The 7,225-nt window shown below is 38.3% G+C and overlaps 1 non-coding gene across 1 annotated transcript; it reads right to left on the bottom strand.

Moving 5' to 3' along the window:
• Window positions 1–4,825: 4,825 nt before the first annotated feature.
• Window positions 4,826–4,982, bottom strand: LOC148011672 (U12 minor spliceosomal RNA). The gene has a single exon (XR_015689415.1). It is a non-coding gene; the product is annotated as a U12 minor spliceosomal RNA (small nuclear RNA).
• Window positions 4,983–7,225: the final 2,243 nt, after the last annotated feature.

Genomic DNA, 7,225 nt, shown 5'->3' with positions numbered 1-7,225 from the left:
TATAGTTGCATTGAAGTCTCAAATGTCCTCCTAGTAGAGGACACATTTCTTAGCAATCTTCCAAACTCGATTATATGGCTAAGGGTTAAATGGGTGCAACAAGCATTCAAACTACATAGAGTCCTTGTAAGCCCAAGGCATGGTGAGGTTAGGTTTGCTATATGGAATGATATTCTTCTTAACCATAAACAAATCTTACTAGAGGCTTTTGGCCATGAGGCAACGCTTATTGATGGAGCGGTCAGCTTTGGAAAGAGCAACAACTATAACATTAAGGTTTTGTCCCACTACCTGCATGAGCTTATGGCCTTGTTAACACATCTTTGTTCAATCTTCTTCAGAAAAATATGATAATCATGGCAATACACTTGGTTGAGAGTTTATTGGCAAAAGAAGGAATGTTTGGGAGGCCTAAGCCCCTTCGTCCTTAGGAAGGATGTAGGTCTACTGGGCTACTTTGGGTACTTTGTGTTGGGGGTTAAAGGCCACTTATATCTAGCCACCTACATTTACTTGTACTTACTATCCTCACAATTGTATACTATAGGTAGCAACCGCCTATTACTCACTTTATTCTTTATTCTTTATTCTCTACATAATAATAAAGTAGAGGAAGGTAGGTCACACATTGTGTTGGAGTTCCCACATATCATCTTGCTCTCTCTTGCTTGAACCTCCATAGCTCTTGCTTCTCTTTTGCTTTCACTTATGCTTCCCCTCTTGCTCCAGAAGCACAAGAAGTGAAGCTTTGTCATGAAGGTCGAAGATTCAAGCTTCTTCTTCGACATTGATGCTTGCTATCCACACATTGATAGAGGTACTATTCTCATAGATGAGATCTAGAATTGAGTCAGCATTAAGGCTTGATTTGGGGTCGCAATCACCCATTTTGGCATTGATTTGGGCAGCCATATGAGTGGCTAGAAATGATACAAAAACACTTGGCTTTGGATGCTTGGAAAGAGGTTTTGGATGCTGAAAGAGATTGAGCAACATTATGCCTTTCAAGAGAAGAGAAATTAGCATTCTCTTCAATTTTCTTCCCCTCAAATGTATACACAAGAGAGAAGAAAGTAAAAAGACCTTTCAAGAATTTAGTTTGGAGCCATTCTATCTATTTTTGAATGGATATCAAAAGAATTTCTCAAAATTAATTTCCAATATGCCTATCCCTAAAACTACAATAAATTAGCATGTAGCTATAGGCAAACATGCAAAAAAATAAGCTCCCACTACTAGAAAAATCTAGACAGCAAAACTGGGATGAACAATACAACTAACAGTGTAGCATAAACCATTCAACACCAAAGACTATCAAAGCATCCAAGGTGTTAGGTACATAGATGCATCCAAGGTGTTAGGTGTTAGGACAAGGTTCCCAAATCAAAGGCAAATCAACCCATAGTCACATACATCTATAGCGGCAGCATATGCATAAACCAATAAAGCATAAGACAGACTCCCATTAACTCAAATGAACCAAACTTTATATAAAAATACCAACGACTCTCACCAAGTTAAAGAAAATCTAGAGTGTGCAACTAGCAAAGGAAGCTCAATGCATGGAGCTCATAGCATCTAGGTGCCCGAAATACATCATGTATATATCCGAGAGCATATACCTTGAATAAGTCTTCAAGCTTGTAAGTGGAAAACACCAAAGCAAATAGTCATTGCCCAAATGCAACCAACCGGTCTTAAATCTAGGAGAGAGAACTCAGCCTAAGCATATCAAGGCATAAACAGAAATACCAAGCATGAACATAACCATGTAGCATACATGAATACCATATAGGTGCAATACATAGACATTAATTGTGAATGTTTGTTGTCCAAACTAGCATTGTTGTGTTCTATATAAATCAATGAACTAAAAACTACATAGACACAATTGTATAATTACGGAGATCTATAGTTATTATGGGGCTCTTCATTTTGAGCTATAGAATACCTCAATCCAGTATCGTATGCAAACATTATCGCTAAATTACAAAAAGTGTTGTCGAGTTGCCATAGTTGTCAATGACTTCTGTAGCATGCTTTGTATTCAACACTCTAGTGCTTCATACTTGTAGGCATCAATGTATTGGTTCGACCTTCCTCCTACTACACTCTTTTTAGCTTGGTTTTGGGGCTACCTTAATGTTATTACAGTAGCATGTACTCTCTTTGTTTAGCAAACATAATGGTAGGTGCTTCAAATACTTCCAATGATAGTGCTATCTTCAACATTAAGAAGTTGGATATCAATAACTTTTAGTATTGGAAGAGTGAGATTTGTCAAGTATTGGTGCAGAAGAAGCAAGTCAAGACATTGAAATTAGAGGGCATAAAGCCAAAACTTTTTGATTCAGAGGATGGAAAGAGCTTGATGAACTATGTAGGTCTACCATCATTTGTCATTGTTAAAGCAGGTTTACTTCAATGGCATTAAGACTGAGAGTGGTGCTTATGCATTATGGAAAATGATTTGTGATCTCTATGATAAGCAGAGTTCTATGACTTAGATGTATTGGCCTCAGAAACTCATGGACCTTCCCATTAAATAAGGGATGTCTATGTTTTCTTATTTAAATGAGTTTCATTCCATTTTCAGTTAGCTTATGTCGCCCAATTGAAGAGAATGTCAAGTTTCTTTTCTTGCTTTTGTCACATTGCCTAAGTCTTAGGATACATTCCACACTACTATGAGTGCAAACCCTCCTCAAGGTGGGGGTGGCTTTCAACTCAAGGACGTAGAGGGTGCTTTGCTTATTGAGAAAGTCAACAAGAAGAATGTTGATATAGCCCGTATTTTTCATGCATTTACGATGAGAGGCAGATAAGGTGGTAATGGGAATAATAATCATGGTAGAGACTCACAGCCCAATAAGGGCAAGGCTAAGTCTCATGGGCAATCACACAATAAGTCCCATGGTCCTAAGTTTAATCATGAAGCCTACTATCTTTTCATATACTCCTTGAAGTCCCATTGCATTGTCTAGGTTAAATTTGCTAGCTTTGAGTATTATCAAAAGATCATCTACAAATCCTCAATTGCTTACGTTTGTAGCATATACCTTCTCATGCACCTTTACGTACAATTCTACCCATAAGACAAAACATAGGGTGCTTAAAATTTGCAAAAAGTGGAGTGCTTAAAGGAAATCCTTGGCACACTCCCCTAAGAAAATTAAATGGTTCAATTTAGTGACTCACATATCAAAACAACAGATGGAGCTATGTTGACTAGCATGTAGGGAAGATTTATAATCTTTTCTCCAAACCCCATTTTCAACATGATTAGTCACGCAATAAGTCCCATCTAACTTGTTGAATTCTTTTTGAACATTGGCCTACATTAGTACTAGTTTTTGCTCGAAAAAAATAGCCCACTTAAGAGGCCATAATTAATTGAGTGCATGATCCACTATTCTTCTATCTTTAACAAATTTGTATTGATGTAGATGAATATGCTTTTGCATGACTAGAGATAGTCTAGTAGTTGAAGCTTTAGCAAAAATTTTATAGATCACTCTCATCAAGGAAGTGGGCTTCTAATGATTGAACTAAGTACACTGAGTCTACTTTGGGATAAGATAAAAAATACATTTGGTCTAAGATTCTAACAATTGGCTTTTTCCCAATATTGGTTTACTAGATAGATTACTTGATCCTTGATCGTTTGCCAAAAGTAAATCATCAATTCAACAGAAATACCAATGTAGCTAGGAGACTCACCCTTTTTAGAGCATTTCCTAACTCTTTGGTGTGAGTGTGCTTGCTCAAGGCACTTGTTGTCATCTTCAAAGATAGCCTTTGAGACTCGCTCAAGTATTAGCCTAGTGGGCTTAAGGTCATGCATTGTAGCATGTTGATATAATGAATAGAAGTGTTCCCTACAATTGGTGGCAATCAAATTTTGTATGGTGGTCCACTTTCCATTGTCTTGTAGCAAGGCCACAAGGCTTTTGCTTTTTAAGGTCCTGATAAAGTCTAGTGACATGCATTGTAGATTACCAATTAGCTCTATATTATAGATTATACTAATCTTGTCCATCTTTGTAAGAAGGGGTTTTAGTGCCACTTTGGCGTCAGCACTCTTTTTCTTCCTTCAGCAAGTCTTCTTTCCTATTGAGATTACATCTAGATTGCTAGGTCCTAGCAATGAAATATTAGCATGCCTCATTTGTGCTCTAGTCATGACATTCAACAAGATGGGAGTGGCCTCACCATCAAGTGTTTTGACTTCAAGGAGTCCCAAAGGTATAGAAGGTACGATGGCTCGATTTTTGCCTAAGACATTCGACATGTAAGTAAATGATTCCACGCTCATAGCATCTCAAAAGAATCAAGGGTTCGAGTGAAGTATCTACCTCAACCTCCTGTGACCAACTCCTTGTTGATACTGTTTCTACTAAATGTTCCTTCTACGATAAAAAGGGACACATTGTAAGCAACTATTGGAAAATTTTATCCCAACCGGATGAAATGCACCAAATGTGAACAAACAAGACATACCACTAGTAAATCTCCAACCTTCCCTGCAACACCCAAAGAATTGGGACCCAGTATTGCCCTGAAAGCAAAGAATTGAAAACGGGTTGTCTATAATGCAGGACCCAAGGGGGGCATGGGGAGGCGACGATAACTGTAAAAAATGATAAGAATTTGTAAACTGGTCCCGTAAGTGTACTTAGTATGTCGTCTCGACTAATTCATGCGTCTGAGTTACGCGGTCTCGGCGTGCGCCGGGCCACTTCCTGCGAACCCCACCGCCATCGCGGTTTCGAGTTACCACAGCCCTCGCTCTATCACGACTTAGCATTAGTTTTGTAGGGTTTTGGTGGGAGGCCCGCGCAGGCGAGTTCTGCAAAGTAAGCAGCGTCTACACCCGGCCAGCCTATCACCCCTCCAAAAATTAAATGCGCTGACATTTGATATAGCGCTGCGCCCGGTTTCGCCCGAGCGCTTTGTTTTCCTTACTCATTAGTTTAAGGCAAGTTTCTTCGGGGAGGCCAACCCTACTTTATACCTGTCGTGCTGCGTATCCGGCTCGCTTGTGTATGTGGGATTTCAAACCAGTCCCCTCTCACCCAGTCCGACTTACATAAGAAAGTGACCCATCCGCAGTTTCTAAGGCCACTGTCACATCCCATCGAGCACTTCCTTTCCTCCAATGCCTTTGATTTTCAACCTTTACAAAGGCCCTCGTGCTTGATGCCCCACATTTTGCTGTTTCTACACTTCCTATAGGTCTACACATATTTTGCTCACATGTAACAAGGTCACATGTAAAGGGTGTCATATACACCCATAACAACCCTTATTCTACACGATCTACATGGCATACTAAGAAAAGTATAGCATGCAAACTTACATACTAATCCGCATCATAGGGTTTCCTTGTCACTAAACTCATGCCTCACAATAATTCCATATGTGTCATGCATGGTGATTCTTGTAATTCAATGAAACGTGACGAAGATTGCACCTAGGCAAACATTGCTCATCATTAAGTTACTTTACTTTACGCTGTCACATTTGCCAATTTGATCTTGAAACATTTCCAACATCCAACCTCATATATTTTTCCATTATGAATAAGGCACTACGTTAACTAGTCATTTGGGAGTTTTTTATTTTTATGCCATGCTTTCACATTTGCTTACATATGACACACACGGTCACCAAGTTCAAACAACTACATAGCATATATACTCAAACATTGAGCATATCCCATAAACTAAATAAGTTATAGGTAATGAGATAGTAGAGTTCCATTCTACAACCACCTACCATCAAAGAAACATGCTCAATGTAGAGGACATTTGATCTCCACTAACCCTTGTCATTTTGTATGAGCATCAATACCTTTTTAAGATATCACATGAGTTGAGTACACTTTGATTCCCGTGGATACTTGTTAGTGTTGTCCCTCTAGATAGGAACTTTCTTAAGTATATATTATTGTATATGTTAAGATGTTTTCTAAACCCTTTGCCAATTAATAGCACCAACACATGGAAGCCAAAAATAGTATCAATGCAAGTCTAAAACTAGGTATATATGGTTGGATGTACTTCATCATTTCCCCCAGCAATATGAAAATTGTACATGTGATAACCCATTAGTTCCCATTCCACGAGCAAGAAGGATCGAGCATAATTAAAGAATGACCATGTATACGAGCAAAATAATCAACAAAGTGACCCAACACATTGTACTCAAGTTAGAGACCTAGTCGTGGATAGAATCACCAGTGACCACTAATTAAAACCTTTGCTCCTATAAATGATTGTGAATTAATTTCTTAATCAAAAATTTACCAATACTTGCAGTATCCTTATTGGATTGAAGTTGAGGTCAAAGATAAAAGCATATTACACAAGTAAATGGCCAAAACTTAAGTTAGAATTAGAAAAATACACAATGCCTCTCCTTTTAGGAATGTTTAGACATGTTTCTTGAGGACAAGAGCTAGAACATAATAGCATGATTAAAAGAAGATAGTTTCTACATCATTACATAGCTCTTGATAGTTTCAATGTAGAGTAGCTTGCATATTTACACCCTTTGAAAAAGGGGGAAATCACATTTTAAAAAACTTGTTCCCATGTATGATTGCTCTTCAATGCAAAAAAATGGAACTGAAATTAGTAATGCTAGTACTACCCTTGATATGGTGATGTGCCAAAGCATCACAAACCCTCATGGCATTGCCAAGCATATATGATAGCAATCGCTCCACGATGATTGGAATAGCTCTATCTTTATTAAGACTAATTTGTGCATAAACATGGTGATATCTTCATTAAGGTTCAAACTTTGTAAGAGAATGTAGTATATGCATTTGTAGGGGACATGCAGTACATGTTTTGGTTCCCTCATTGAAAGTCTTGACATGAGCCACTCTGAAACCCTAATAGTGTCACTACATAATGCACCCCTACTACCCAAGATCTCTCTATATTCATGTGAAACAAATAAGACTCGTTGTGCAAATGATAAACTTTTCCGAATAGAGCAATCTTTCTATATTTTGTCTCTAAACTCCTTAGTGAGTCTCAAATGCCAACAAATTCTTTGTGCAGAACATACCCTCACTATAGCATGTAAGCTAGCAAGGGACACTATATATATCTTCAATGAGAACCCTAACCTTTGTTGATCTTCTACCTCTTCCAGTGATAGGTGTGTGCTCTTAGTAATAGACTATCCACAGCAAGAGCTAGCTAAGGTGGCG

Source organism: Lygodium microphyllum, chromosome 28 (genome assembly GCF_053477565.2).
Source record: "Lygodium microphyllum isolate KBCC chromosome 28, Lygodium_microphyllum_v1.1.10, whole genome shotgun sequence".
In the NCBI taxonomy this organism is placed as follows: Eukaryota; Viridiplantae; Streptophyta; class Polypodiopsida; order Schizaeales; family Lygodiaceae; genus Lygodium; species Lygodium microphyllum.
This window is presented reverse-complemented; position numbering and strand designations above follow the sequence as displayed.